This window comes from Podarcis cretensis (assembly GCF_951804945.1).
Source record: "Podarcis cretensis genome assembly, chromosome: 14".
Classification (NCBI taxonomy): Eukaryota; Metazoa; Chordata; class Lepidosauria; order Squamata; family Lacertidae; genus Podarcis; species Podarcis cretensis.
In genome coordinates this window covers 38,789,388-38,804,832 of record NC_137183.1, presented here as the reverse complement: position 1 = coordinate 38,804,832, position 15,445 = coordinate 38,789,388, and the positions used below count along the sequence as shown (strand labels likewise).

The following is a 15,445-nucleotide window of genomic DNA, read 5'->3' as shown; positions in this document are numbered from 1 at the left end:
TACTTTAATTGCGTAGCTGGCAGCTACATCTGGGTTTTGTTTTTGTGTTTTAAACCCAGATGTGTTACTAAAAGGTGTTGGCACTAGTATATAAAGTCCTTAATAGCGTGGGACCAGTTTACTTGCAAGATTGCCTTACCCCATACACAGCCACTCTACCACTTCAATCTGCAGAGCTGGCACTGTTACAAGTTTCACGTGATCCTTGTTCTGTACTTGCAAGAAATCAATCTTTTAGTGTTGGTAGAACCCACACTTTGGAACTCCTTGCCTATTGACATCAGACAGCTGCCTTTGCTGCACTCTTCTCAGCACCTGCTTAAAACACTTTTTAAGTGTTATCCTGAGATGTGGAATTTGACATGTGTTTTTAGCTTTGTGTTAATTTAAATGATCATTTGAATGTTTTAAAATATAGACAACTCTCCGTTTGTGCAGGGGTTGCGTTCCAGATCATTGCACATGTCAGCAGTCACATGTAAGCCCATTCTGATCCGTCCCCACCGGGGCCACAAATGCCACGCATGTCAGCGGTTGCACATCAATGGGACACACGCAAAATTGTCACCGCCTGCACCTGTTTTAACTGTGCTTTAGTGATCTATCTCTCACACACATATAACCACGTAAAGGTTTCATTGCAATCATGCGGTATATTAATTTTGTTAAATAAAATAAAATGCATATTTCTTTCTTTCTTTCTTTCTTTCTTTCTTTCTTTCTTTCTTTCTTTCTTTCTTTCTTTCTTTCTTTAAATAGTACTAGGTACAGAAGACCATAATCTTCCCTGGGACCACAGATCATGGGGAAAGAAGTTGAAGTCCAACACCATCTGAAAGACCACAGATTTCTCACCCTGGCTGCAAAATGTCCACCTTAAAATTTAAATGTGTGGAGATTTTGCTCTCTATTTCAATAACCATCATTGTTCACACTATTAGGAAGGGGACAGCTCTCTGTCCCTGAACATTCCCAGTCCTAACTGGAGATTATGCTTGGTAGCTCTTCCACAGAACGACAGCCCTTCCAAAAAAGGGAACCCAGAGGGTCCATTTTCTCATTTCGGAGCACCCCCTTTTGCATCTCACAACATCTCCCCCTCTCCAAACTGTTAACACATTTCAGAAATGGGGAGAGAGTTCAGCACTCCCTGGCAAATCCGAGAGCGTCACTTCTCAAATGAGGCAAACGGGTTGTGATGAGCCTTCCCAATAAAGTGTTTGGGAATAAGCAATGAAATTAGCCTGCGATAATAAATGTGAGAAACACATGATAAGAAGAGGGGTGATTATGTTCAACTGGTACTTGCTGCCAGCAGGCACACAACACAAATTATCCCAAAAGGTGGCACTAGCAGTATCAGAAGCTGGAGCTCAGCTTCAATCTGCTTCAGCAGGGGCCCTGAGAACCTGACAAGAGCCAAAGGCCCATCTAATCCATAGGAAACACAGGAAGCTGCCTAATACCAAGTCAGACCACTGGTCCATCTCGCTCAGTGTCATCTACACTGACTTTCAGCAGTTCTCCAGGGTTTCAGACAAGGATCTCCCGTCTCCCAGCCCAACCCAGAGATGGTGCCAATTAAACCTGTAACCTTGTGCATGGAAGACTGATGTGCTACCATTGAGCTATGGCCCTATCCCCTCTCACGGTGGCCAACCAGACTGGAGAAGCTCCAGCTGAAGGGACCTTGTAAAAGGACGGCTATTTTGGGCAGGTGGAGTTGAGGCTTCCTAGGATGCCATCTGCTCTCATCTAGACAACCTGCCCCTAAGCCCACATGCATTTGAGGATAGGTTTCCTGTTCATGGGAGAAATGCACTCTGCACATGCTCAGAAGTACCTCAGTTACTACATCGGTAGCCCCAGGGCTGAACCCTGGCTTACATTAAACCTTGCTGACTACATTTTGAGGCAGGCAGGGACGAGCTCCAGTCTCCAGAGCAGCGCAAGCCCATTTGGCAATGACATGGGTAGCGCTGTGGGTTAAACCACAGAGCCTAGGACTTGCCGATCAGAAGGTTGGCAGTTCAAATCCCCGCGACGGGGTGACCTCCTGTTGTTCGGTCCCAGCTCCTGCCAACCTAGCAGTTCGAAAACATGTCAAAGTGCAAGTAGATAAATAGGTACCGCTCCGGTGGGAAGGTAAACGGCGTTTCCGTGCGCTGCTCTGTTTCACCAGAAGCAGCTTAGTCATGCTGGCCACATGACCCGGAAGCTGTACACCGGCTCCCTCAGCCAATAAAGCAAGAAGAGCGCTGTAACCCCAGAGTCAGTCACGACTGGACCTAATGGTCAGGGGTCCCTTTACCTTTACCTTTGCTAGCAAGGGAATGGAGAATGTTTTGACCAGCAGAATGATCAGGCTGAGTTCTTCAGAGTCAGATCTAAAACCCTTCCCTGCCACAAAGAGACATGAGGCGGAGCAATGTATTAGCTCCTTTGTGTTGTTGTGCACCAGCACATCTCCGCTGCAAGCTTTTTCTCATTTTCTCATCCCAGCACAAGTTTCCAGGAACTCTGCAAGACTTCCTTCCTTTGCTCTGCCTGCAGAACGTATGGGTTTCCTCTTCCCATAATAAAGGCAAAACATTTTTGTTTTAGGGGCAGTGTTTGTGACTTTGTCTTTTTCTCTTCAGCTGAGCCAAATCTGCTAACATCTGGCTATCTTTGTACTTTGATAAGTACAGTAAGTTTTTAATTTTCATCTGCTGAATGCTGGTGGGTGGATGGGTGTGGATTCATAAAGGAAGATGGGGTAACAGGAAGGAACATGTGCAGAGAGGATCTTCATTAATGATCCCTCCTTTGCAGTTCTGAAAAATGCACCAGGGCTTTTTTTCAAAAAAGAGGCCTGTGAGGGGTGTGGCCTGGGGAAAGAGGGTGTGGCCTGGGGGAGTACTAAGGGCCAGGCAGACGGGACTGGAGGGCTGCATTTGGCTCCCATTCCTGACCTAACCGCACCATGCTTCACCTCTTCCTCTATGGTTTAGAAGTTAGAGCTCAAAACTGGGCAACTCATCTCCCATGCATGTCAATGCAAATACATGCACACTCAAGAACATTAAGATGCCACATATCTTGGGTTGCGGCCAACTAGGTAAAGGTAAAGGGACCCCTGACCATTAGGTCCAGTCGTGGCCGACTCTGGGGTTGCGGCGCTAATCTCGCTTTAGTGGCCGAGGGAGCCGGCGTACAGCTTCTGGGTCATGTGGCCAGCATGACTAAGCCGCTTCTGGCGAACCAGAGCAGCACACGGAAACGCCGTTTACCTTCCTGCCGGAGCGGTACCTATTTATCTACTTGCACTTTGACGTGCTTTCGAACTGCTAGGTGGGCAGGAGCAGGGACTGAGCAGCGGGAGCTCACCCTCTCGTGGGAATTCGAACCACAGACCTTCTGATTGGCAAGTCCTAGGCTCTGTGGTTTAACCCACAGCGCCACCCGCATCCTGTGCGGCCAACTAACTTTTACTCAAAATAGACCCACTGAAAATAACAGCCAAGCTAAGTTAGGGCTATTAATTTCAGTGAGTCTACTCTGTTAGCTAATACAAGCCCATTTAATTTCAAATGCTGGAGAACCTGATTTTCAAACATTAAGGAACAGTCTGTAAGATGGTTGTTGTTTTTCTTCTTCTAACATCTCTTTGAGCTAAAGAACACCCCTTCTTGTCTTTTGAAACCACACAGCACAGGCTACTGAGTAAATAAGAACAGGAAGACTGCTAGTCTACCTTTCAGGGATGTTGTGAGGGCAAACACAATGCTTGTATAGCACTTCTGCCAATTAATAGCAGCATCTTGGGGATGGAGGGAGAAAATCATTGGAAAGAGCATCTGCCTTGCTGAGGGGTTCATTACTCTAAAGAACGATACTCAACATGAAATGCAAAATAATAAATAAAGTGAATGCAGCTGCATTGGTCCAGAAGAAAAAAAGACCAAAACCAACGATTGAGTAATACCTTTAATCAGACCAACCAAAATGTCATGAAATAGCAAGCACATGCTCTCCAGAATTCTGCATAAGGTTTTCACCCCAGACACAATTTCAGAATAACATATGAATCTAAGCGCACTCCAATCACAGAAAGAAAAAACAGAGCCTCTTCACAAAACACTTCATTTGTAGAATTCACTGCCACAGAACGTTGTGGCAGCAATTGACTTAGAGTGCTTTGGAAGGCGACAAATTCATGGTCCACCCAAAAAACTAAACTAATAGCCATGATGGCTATATGGAACCTCCATCATCAGAGGTAGTCTCTCTGTGAATACCGGATGGTGAGAAACAAGGGAGGGACAGCTTTCCGATGTCCTTCTTAGCAGCTTCTCAGAGCCCTCTGACTGGACACTCTGGCCAATGGGATGCTGAATGACATGAATTCTTGGTCTAACCCAGGAAGGCTCTTCTTATGCTCCTTATTCAAAGAATAGCAGTAATTTTTTTTTTAAAAAAAAGTCTTACATGCAGGCTTCATATGCCAGAACAGCAGATACTCTATTTGGGATGGGTGTGTGTGTGTGTGTGCACATAGCTTCAGACGATGCCTTAACTCTTAAAAAGAAAAGAAAAAATTCTGCCAAATTTCTGGTGCCAAAACACACATGCTAGCAGTTGCTTATTAAATCAGCACTTCACTTCATCTGGGAACAGTTTTAGAGAGGAGAAATCTCTAAAGCGTTAAGCAGCAGAGGGAAGTGGGTGGGTGGGGGGCAACAAATCCAGTTGCCACTGGCAAAAAAAACACAACTCCCTCCCTCCCACATACTTTGAGATGCACACCCCAAACATTGGGATCTGAATGCAGAGGGTGAGACAGACATCCCTTAAAGGGCTGCTTGACCCACCTGCTTCAGGTTGAACTGGAGTTCACCCAGTCGATACAGAAGAAAGCTGGGAAGTAGACAGTCTCTGCAGAGTGGTGGATAACGAAATTATAGCTAAAGCACCAGAATGCCAGGAAGCCAAAGGGAAAAAAGCTCCAAAGTGACTATTCTCTGGGAAATATATGGGATGGGTATTGTTCGGAGCAAAAGGGTACCTCTTAGGCACCATCTACCAACAATGTCTCCAGGAGAAATTGATGGAGCTCGCACAAAAATCCACAAGCCCTCTCACCCAAGCCTTTATCCCTGATGTGTGATGTCAGGGATGGGCTTTTCAAAGGACATCTGGCAACCCTGCGGAAATCGCACTTTGCAAACACAAAGTCAAAATTGTCATGTGCATGCACAGCAGCATAGATTTTTGAAGGTACCTCAGAGGTCATTTAGGCTGACCCCTTGCCTGTGCAGGAAAGTTGGTGCTACAACAACCCTGATAGGCAGCTACCCAATCTCTGCTTAAAAAGAAAAAGTTCTAAGGAAAGAGTCTGCCACCTTCTTATACACAATCTTGCAACACATCTGTCCCAGGATTCTGTCTCTCATGTCCATGTAAAATTATGCCCTGCTCAGTCTCAAGGTCTAACCAACTCCTGTACCGTCTTACAGCTGTTGAAAGCCAGAACATGCATTCTCTTCCCACCTGCCTTGCTGGACCCATTATTCTGAACACACCCACCTCTTCTTCCACTTCTCTCCCTCATCTCCCGAAGTTTATTCCAGAATGAACCAGCCGATCTGCCTACAACCATGTTTAAGGACCCCCCTGCCTCTCCCTTATATAAAAACTGTCCATCAAACTGAGCAGCGGGACAGTTATTTTAGTCGACAAATTGCTTAAAGGTGCCAATTTGTTATATAATACTAACTTTCTCACACACGCCATAGGGACCAAGAGTTAGTGCAGGATTTATCAAATGGAAAGGGTTTTAGAAGTTCTGTCCCTCGATTGAAATTCCAAGAAGAAGCTCTGAAAGGATTAAACAGGAAATAAAAAGGAAAGGTGGAGGGGGGAGGAGAGAGAGAAATAGATGGAAAGAAAAATAAAAAGTCCCATTAAATACTATTTACTTTGGACAGGACTGAATTAGCAGAGGGTGTGTGTAAAAGCCGATTCTTAATCTATTCAGTAAGCAAAAATGGAAAGAGAGATTTTCTCCCCCACTTCCAGATACAAATAGGCAAAGAAAGAAAGAAAGAAAGAAAGAAAGAAAGAAAGAAAGAAAATATGTTATTGCCTTTTAAAAAATAATAAACATTTAACACTGCAGGGCGGGTGGGGAGGGAGAACAACTTACTGCGACAAGAACAGGTAGAAAGTTCCACTCCAACGCCCAGCAGAGAGATGTCAGCGGAGTGTAAATTCCAGACACCCAAATCGTCTTGGCTAAGAAAAGGAAAATAAAGAGTTTGGAACTCTGGAGAGAGAAATTCTGCTGGTGCAGCTGGTTGCAACAGCAGCACACGCACACACAGAAAGGTGGTGGAGGGGGGTAGGATCCACAAAGCCAGCCCCCACCCACCCCAAAGTCAGCGTGGTTGCTGCTTCAGCGGCTCAGGGCGACTCTGGGTTCTTCGCCCGCTGCCACCCGGCTGCTGCTGCTGCTGCTGCTCCTGCGTCTCTCTCTTGCTCGCTCGTTCTGAACTACCCAATGAAGGGCTGCTTCGCTGGGAGGGACCGAAAGAGCGGCGAGGGGGTGGGAAGAGAGGGGGGTGGGAGAAATGCAACAGTGGAGAAACTGAGCCTCAGCGTCGGGCTGCCTTTAAATGGGAGTTTTAAAAAAAAGGTTTCAATAAATCCAAGGGTTGGGGGCGAGAGAGAGAGAGAGAGAGAGAGAAGGAAAAAGTCAACTCCCCGAGGAAATCAGAAGCAGATTTCAAGACATTTAATCACATACAGGGAGGTGTGTGTGTGTGTGTGTGTGTGTATGCATGTGAGTGCGAGAGAGAAAGTTATGCCCTGCCTTCCTGGGTTCGCCTCCCTCTCTCTCTCCCTCCCTCTCTCTCTCTCTCTCTCTCTCTCTCTCTCTTTTCCTCCTTCCACCTCCTTTGCTCTGCCTTTTCGGTCCTCTCTGTAAAAGGGAGCTCCTTTTCTAGCCGGGGCTGGCTAGCCCACCGAACCCCCCACCCCACCCCACCGCTAAAGGGAAGGTGGAAGAGGAAGGAGAATTGGGGAGAAAAGTGCCGCGCTGAGCAGCCAGAGGGGACACGCAAGGCAGGAAAAGAGAGAGAAAGGGGGAGATTATAAACTATTCTTGCAAGGAGGTGAGGATGGGGAAAGGAATTTGGAAATTAAAACAGGGAGTCTCGGGGGAAAGTGAATTCAAGGGCTGGGAGGGGGGGGGCAAAGGGCTTGTCAGGCGCTGCTGCACTTCCAGCTTTTTGGAAAGTCAGAGAAGAGGTGAAGACAGGGCTTGGTTTTATTTCTCCTTTATTTTTTTGGCTTCACAGGCTGTTGGGTTCTTGGAAGTTCTAGGAAATTGAAAAAGGCGGGGCCGGCCAGGGGAAGCCTTCCCCCTCTAGCTAACACCAGGATGGATAGGTAAGGAGAGGAAATGCCAGTTCTGGGAAGGTGCGTGCGTGTGTGTGTGTGTGTGTGTGTGTGTGGATTTCTGCAAGCAGAAAAGGAAGGAGGTTTGCGAGCGCTTTGAAGGGACGCTGCAGCGTCACACCTGAGCCACTGACATCTCAGGTGGTGCAGCACTTTCAACCTCTTCATCAATTGAGTTACTTCCCGGAATTTCAAAGGGGTCCAGACCATTTACAGCAGGGGCATGGAACCCATCACCCTCCAGACGTTTCTAGCCCATCGCCCCAGATTCCTGCATTGCAGCTCTACAATTCTCATTCCCTGACCCCTGGGACTGGTGGAAGCCCAAAGACACCTGGAAGGGCACAGATCCCTAGCCCTGCTTTGCAGTAACCCTACTCATGCCTCCCCCACCTCCTAGCAACCTCTGTGCAATTTGGTCACCCCATACCCCCACTTTACAGAAGGGCACACTGAGGCTGCAAAGGATGGAAGTTGCCCAAAGGGCCACCCAGGTTGTCCAGAGGTTTGAAGGCCAGGTGTCTCTCCCCCCCCCCGCCCCCCGATTTAAATCCCAGCCTTTGTTTGATAAAAACCCGCCCGAGATTTATTGCTCAGCCCGGGATTCTCAACCCTGCTGTTAAACGGTGCATCCCGCCGGCCTTGCAGCCGGCAATGTCCACATGTGGCAGACAAATTACTCCAGGATGCTCATTGTAACTCCACCATCCTGAGGAATGCAGTGAGGTTCCAACGTCAGACCCAAGCGATGGTCAACTGCTGTATGCGCAAACATGCAGGAGTGACTCACAGAACAGATGGCAGATGTGACCAACGTGTAACTGCATTGGCGGGAGAGCCAAAGACAAGGGAGGGCAGACACATTTTTAAAATGGAAGAAGCAAAAAGGAAAAATAAAACCACTAGTGCACACGTCCCATATTACAATTAGGTAGCAAATTATCACTTCTTCATATGTGTATTTGTGAAAGGTGTCTTACGGGGCAGCTTCCTGGATTTCTGGTTATCAAACACCATAATGCAGCCCTAGCAGGTATTTTAAAGTAAGCTGCTTTGGGTTACTCTGTTAGATAAGTGACTAATAAAGTGTAACAATAATATTTTAAGCAACAGATTTCAGTACAGGTCACAACCAATTTATGTGTGTCCAATTGACATGTTACTGCGCACACACACATCACACCAAGCCCAGAAGTAGCTTTCAAAATGGCAAAGACGGCCCCAAAAAAACCCAGAAAGGGAGTGGGGGAGGTGCAAAAAACAGGGTACTTGCAAGCTGACCATTGAGACCTGTGGAGGGTTTGAGTTTGAGGAAGAAGGTTTAGAGGTAGTGATTGGGGTGGAACTGGGTGTCTGGTAAGTGCTGCTGGTTTTTTTAAGTGTTTCTCAAGGGTTTCCAGAGGTTTAGAGGGGGTTTGTTGGCTTTTCCAATGCTGTTTCAAATACACGCGATTTCACTGACCTGCGCGGTGCCTTGGAACTTAACCCCGCGCAAATGGAGAGTTGCCTGAAGTGCATCAACGTGCAGAAAAAGAAAAGGCTCGGCATCCCTCCACATGTGTGCACAATGCCTCTCTGTCACCACAGCCTAGCCACACAGAGCCCTTTGAAACACAGGGTTAGTGGATAGGCCGTCCAAGGTCAGAGGGGGCAGAACTTCTGGGTCGGTTTAAGTTGCGATTCCAGAAAGGCAGGCATGGAAGTCTCCCCACAGGCTGTGTACATGGGAAGCTGCCTTGACTCAGTCTCATGGCGTGTCTTGCTCAGTATTGTCTACACTGATTCACAGAAGCTCTACAAGGGTGCCCACACCACTTCCCCACACCACAGCACTCACTGGCCCCGCTCCATTCCCTCCCTGGGTGCCTCTGCCCAGCTGGAGCCTGTCCTCTTATTTTGCCACTTTGTGTTTAGAAACCTCTATGTTGAGCCTAGGGACACAGGTGGCGCTGTGGGTTAAAGCCTCAGCGCCTAGGACTTGCCGATCGAAAGGTCGGCGGTTCGAATCCCTGCGGCGGGGTGCGCTCCCGCTGCTCGGTCCCAGCGCCTGCCAACCTAGCAGTTCGAAAGCATGTCAAAGTGCAAGTAGATAAATAGGGACCGCTTACCAGCGGGAAGGTAAACGGCGTTTCCGTGTGCGGCTCTGGCTCGCCAGAGCAGCGATGTCACACTGGCCACGTGACCCGGAAGTGTCTCCGGACAGCGCTGGCCCCTGGCCTCTTAAGTGAGATGGGCGCACAACCCCAGAGACTGTCAAGACTGGCCCGTACGGGCAGGGGTACCTTTACCTTTACCTTTACCTTTATGTTGAGCCTGCCTTATTGCACCTAGGCAAGAGTCCCACCTGTGTCTCCACCCTATTTTGGCCTGCAGCCACACCCACCACCAGGATGTGGCCCCCAGAAGGTTGCCCACAAGGGAATGCAGCCTCAGGCTGAAATATCTTCCCCACCTCCTCATAGAGCCACCTATGGACACATGACATTGTGTTCTAGAAAAGCACTATTTCACATTCTACCTCAGCTTTTCTCTTTGGGAGCATTGCTCCCTTTAAAACAGTCATCATGGCAAAACTTAACCTTTTGCCATGATGTGCTACCCTTCCGTTTGCTATGATTTAAACCACAAGGAAAGCCACACCACCTATAGTCTCCTAGCAAGCAATATATGCTCATGATCAAGATAAAACTATGAGACGATCTGTCGACAACAATTTTGTAGGACTCGAAAAGTCACATTATCGCAGATTTGGTGCCATGTGGTGAACAAAAATCCCTGCAGATGCATGGAGGAGAATTCAACATGCCATACCCCCAGCTGCCCATCGAATAGCAGATTCCTATTTAAACTGCACTGAGCATTCCGCATGTGGTCAGCCTTTGAGCACAGACCTGGATCTGACAGATATTTTAGCTCACTTTCGTTTTGCTGCACGCTCAGGATCTGGAATCAACAGCCAGATGCTTCCTCCTTCACACCATACAGAACTACAGGATGTTGCAAATGCTGCTACAACAGTCAAAAGGTCTAAAAGAGTCACACCAATTTGATTGGTGACAAGTAAGTTAGCAAGGAATGGTGCCACCACATTCAGGTGCAGTATATCCTCTCTGATGACCAGATACTGAAGGTAAAAAAACATAAAGGAATAATGATCTCCATGACTGGCACCATCAGGAAGCTGCTAGGGCCCCATTGGCACTGAAGCCTTCCTTCTAGCCACCTTGCCAGGTGGCAAGCAACTACAAACGGCCATTTTAAATTTCTTATTGTGGGAATTTTAGAGCATTCCAGGGCATTTATGGGAGAGTTAAAATCAGGGATCAGCAACCTTTTTCAGCCATGGGCCAGTCCACCATCCCTCAGACCATGTGGGGGGCCAGACTATATTTTTTTTTGGGGGGGGGGGAAAGATCAAATTCCTATGCCCCATAAATAACCCAGAGATGCATTTTAAATAAAAGCACACATTCTGCTCTTGTAAAAACACCAGGAGGGCCCCATAAATAACCCAGAGATGCATTTTAAATAAAATGACACATTCTATGCATGTAAAAACACGCTGTTTCCTGGAGTGTCCACAGGCCGGATTGAGAAGGCGATTGGGCCGCATCTGGCCCATGGGCCTTAGGTTGCCTACCCCTGGTTAAAATGGTAGCTCATTGTTGCGTTACCAAAGCGGAAGGCACAATATACAAAGGAGTCCATGGAGGGCATTCTGCCAAGATTGGGACCAGCCCTGACTATCCTGGATGGAACTAGATGGAACTGCCTATACTAGATGGAACTTTGGTCTGGCTCAGTCTAGCAATTCTTAAGACACCAGCTAGCAAGGGGGATGGGAGGGGAAATGGCATTTGAAACCATCTATTAAGAACCCCACATAGCAACTGCACCAGTTCTGGAAAAGCTGTGGTTTTCCAGAAATCTGTTGGACTCTCATCAGCCTCAGCATGTTCAGTGATCTGAGTTGATGGAAGTCAGCGTCCCGCAATGTTTGGAGGGCCACAGATTCCCTATCTCCATGTTAAAGTAATTTACATTTTTGAGGTTTGCTCCAAGGTAAGTAGATACAGGACTGCAGTCTTAAGCTGCAACTCTATATACACTTACTTGGGAGTTACTTCTGAGTAAGCATGAAATACGAAAACCACGTATATGAAGGACAGATGAAGGCTTCATCAGACAAGCCAGTCTGAGAAATGTAAGAGTCTCTTCTCAAATTGGTGGCCACATCTGTGTTGCCAGAACTTATAACCATGGGGTGGAGGGGCAGCTGTCATTTCCACGTCTTACTTCGTCTCTGACAAAACTATAAGTCTTTTCACAATATTTTGTCCCCAAATATACTTGCAACTACCAGGACTACAAACTTGCATTTAAAAGAAGAAGAAGCTAGTCTTCTCAGGGTTGTAGCTAGAATCCAGGGACTCTACTGTGCCTTCTAATGATTTATGAAATAGGAAAGAAGAGAGAGAGAGAGAGAGAGAGAGAGAGAGAGAGAGAGAGAGAGAGAGAGAGAGAGATACCAGTCCAGGAAAAAAGAGAATAGGAACTCTTAATCCGCAACTGAAATTATTATAAATTTATTTGTTGTTCATTAACAATACAATCCAAATAAGGATGGGGGTGGGGGGGAGAGAAATTCCATTCAGTTTGTATTTAAAGACAAATCTACCTAATTCACAGTTTACAAAACAACATGGGAACCAAAATACAGCCAACCTTTGAAATTCTCACTTTTCAGAATATTGCACTGCAGCTTTCCAGTCATGTAATATGTATTTAAAAGGTGTAAAGGTGGCAGAAAAATTCAAAAATTAGTGAAAATGACATTGGAGGAGTTGCTTTGCAAAAATGTGTGTATTAGGCAATACTACATAACCAAATGTGTATTTTAGGAGAGTTTTGCACTAAATTGCTTATTTATTTTCAGGAGGGCTTCTTTTTTAAAACAAAACAAAACACTAATGGATGTGGATATGCAGAGAACAAACCTAAAGACTGAAAAATGAGTAACTGTAAGAAACCGAAATTGATATGAGTCACCTATCCCTATGCTTCACACAGTGCAAAACTGAATGATGGGATTCAATACCACAAGGTGTAGTGATGGCTGCCAACTTGGATGGCTTTAAAAAGAAGGTTAGACCTCCTCCATCCTAAGCAGCATGCCTTTGAACACTACTAGCTAGGGAACAGCAGCAGGAGAGAGCTATTGCTCTCATATCACATTGTGGGAGCTGGTGTGGTGTAGTGGTTAGAGTGTTGGACTAGGACCTGGGAGACCAGGGTTCAAATCTCCACTCAGCCATGCAACTCATTGGGTGACCCTGGACCAGTCACCATCCCTCAGCCTGAGCTACCTTATAGGGCTGCTAGGGGATTCAGTGAAGGGGGAACCATGTACGCCACTATGAGCTCATTGGAGAAAAAGGTGGGCTTATAAATGCAATGAATTAAATAAATAAAGTTCCTGTCTGTGAGCCCAGCAGAGGCTTCTGGCTGGCCACTGTGAGAACAGAAAGCTGGCGTAGATGTGTCTTTTGATTTAATCTACCTATTCCTGATCTAGAAGCACTGCCTGAAAACATTTTAACCAGATCTGTCCTTCGGAGCAAAAAAAGGACACCCTGAAAATTGAAGATTTCTAACATTGTTATCTTCAGAAATAATATTCATAATGCAAGTGGTCCCCTCCAGTGGATCTCAGTCCATGTTTTCCCCCTTCTCTCCCTCTCCCTTATTCTTTTCCTCCCTGTCATCCCCCCCCCCTATGGTGGTCACCTGCAAAACGAGCCATTGGTGCAGGTGGAAGTAATTTAATCAGCTGTTTATGCAAGTGAAAGGGGGGATACAATGCAAACTGCACTTTCTGAACATTCACTGAGGCTGAAATGTTAGCTACGCACTAGGAAGGGGCTCCCGTTGACCTGACTGCTGCTGCCACCAGCTCCAGATTCAACACACACACACACACTCTTTCCAAATCCTGCGTGAGATTCTACTACAAAACCCCTGCAATCAGTATCACATGAAACAGGAGCTGGAAAGCACGAGAGGTAATTTATATAAGGCACTAGAGGACTGCTGGTACCACCAGCTCCATGGATTAAGGGCACACACATAATCTGCTCCAGTTCTACCGAGGCCTCTGAGGCAGGGATAGAATCCTCTCCACCAAGTGCTACTGTGATCAGAGACAGAGTTGTCTAAATTTCCTCCAAAATCAGCCACTGAAAGAAGAAACGAACCTGGCTGAGGTTCCCCACCTGTTAACTTTCTGTCAGCTCAAGGAATCAGGAAGTTGTGAACAGGCTGGACATCCAATTGGGAAGTGCCTATGGAAGAAACAGGAGGAAAGCATCAGTCGGGGAGGAAAAAGAGGCTAGGATATTGTTTGGGGCTGTGGCTCAGTGGCAGAGCAACTGCCTTGCAAGCATAAGGTCTTGGGTTCAATCCCTAGCATCTCCATGTAAGGCTGGGAGAAAGCCCTGCCTGAAACCCTGGAGAGCTGCTGCCAGTCAGTGTACACAATACTGAGCTAGGTAGACCAATGGTCTGCCTCGGTACAAGGCAGCTTCCTATTTTTCCTATTCGATTTCTGCCCTAATCTTCCTCCCAAATAATCCCAGGGCAGCCCCCTGCCCCCCCCCCCCGGCTACACCAATGCACACATACACACAAAGAGAGATAGAATCTTAAAGAAAGAGATTGAGATTTCCCCACATCTTCTCAGTTCCCTGTACACTTATTTCAAGAGTCTGGAATTAATGGTTCAGCATTCACATATCTCCTTCATAGAATCATAGAATTGTAGAGCTGGAAGGGAATCCCAAGAAATCTTTTGCCCAACATGGGGCTCAAACCCATGACCCTGAAATTAAGAGTTTCATGCTGTACTGGCTAAGCTACACACAGGTTCTTTCCAGAGGAACTATGCAGCAAAAGCTCATTGAACTGAGTTGCAAGGGACATTGGTGCAAGATCCGGTAACTACAGCATCCTTAGCAGCCGTCCAGCCTCAAATTAAGAGCCCACCACTCCCAGAGGCAGCCAGTTCCACTGCTGAACAGCTGATACTGTTGGAAAGTTTAACCAAAACTTGCCTCCCTGCAATTTTCAAACCCTCTGAAGCAAAAACAAGTAGAGAAGGTTGGTTCATTTGGGCAAATGGAGCACTGGCCCCACCAACCTCAGTCTGCCTGCTTTCTTAAATACATCCAGTCCAGGAGGTGGTACAAGCCACCAGCTTCTTCCTCCTTAGTCTCAGCGTTGCCCTTGTAGAATTCAGCAGGGAGGAGAATGGGTGGGAATGAGCAGGAAATTAGTTGGCTCTGCCTGTCATTGGCTCTGGTGCCACCTACAGTTGGCCTCCCAGCCTTCTGCCCTACCAGTGCCAAGGAGCACCAGCTGCAACTGGAACATGCCTGTGCCGTCTTAGAGGCTGACTACAAGAGGTATGCAAGTCAGCAACTCACAGGCTATGTGTCACTCATACTGATATGCTGCTTTCAACCTGCAGACCACTGCCATGTGCACACACATAGACATCCTTTTTACAGAGATGTCCCACTGCTGGATTCAAAAGGAAGAAGGAAGGAACCGATTTTCAACTCTCTCATCAGCTGATGAGACTGCAATGGCAAAAGCAAAGGACAGAAGCACCTTGGGTGGCAGAGCGTAGGAATGATGGGAGGGCAGGTATCCAAGACTAAACTGAATCCTCTCAGGCAAAGGGGGAACCCAGCAGCGGATTTTGTGATACAGAAGCACGAAGCTTATGATATGGTATTGCAGTGACATGAATAGGGCCGAACCTACCATTACGCAAAGTGAGGCAACCACCTCAGGCAACATATGTCCCCTCTGTGCTCTATACCTATTCCCCTCTTTTGACCTGATTTCTTTTGCTGTTTCCGGTGTAGTGGACGAAGCTGATCCATTCAGCAGGTGTCCAAGCAACTGCCAGACCAGTTGGCTTCTATATATGGAACAGAGTGGG

General features: G+C 46.9%; 1 protein-coding gene across 1 annotated transcript in view; it reads right to left on the bottom strand.

Annotated features, from left to right (window-relative positions):
* Positions 1–6,556, bottom strand: part of NTN3 (netrin 3) — a 115,208-nt gene extending 108,652 nt beyond the window's left edge. The window contains exons 1-2 of the mRNA XM_079952388.1: positions 6,413–6,556; positions 6,188–6,276 (exon numbers count right to left, since the gene is read on the bottom strand). The gene's annotated coding sequence lies outside the window, so the exon portion shown is untranslated. The remainder of the gene's footprint in view (positions 1–6,187; positions 6,277–6,412) is intronic.
* Positions 6,557–15,445: the final 8,889 nt, after the last annotated feature.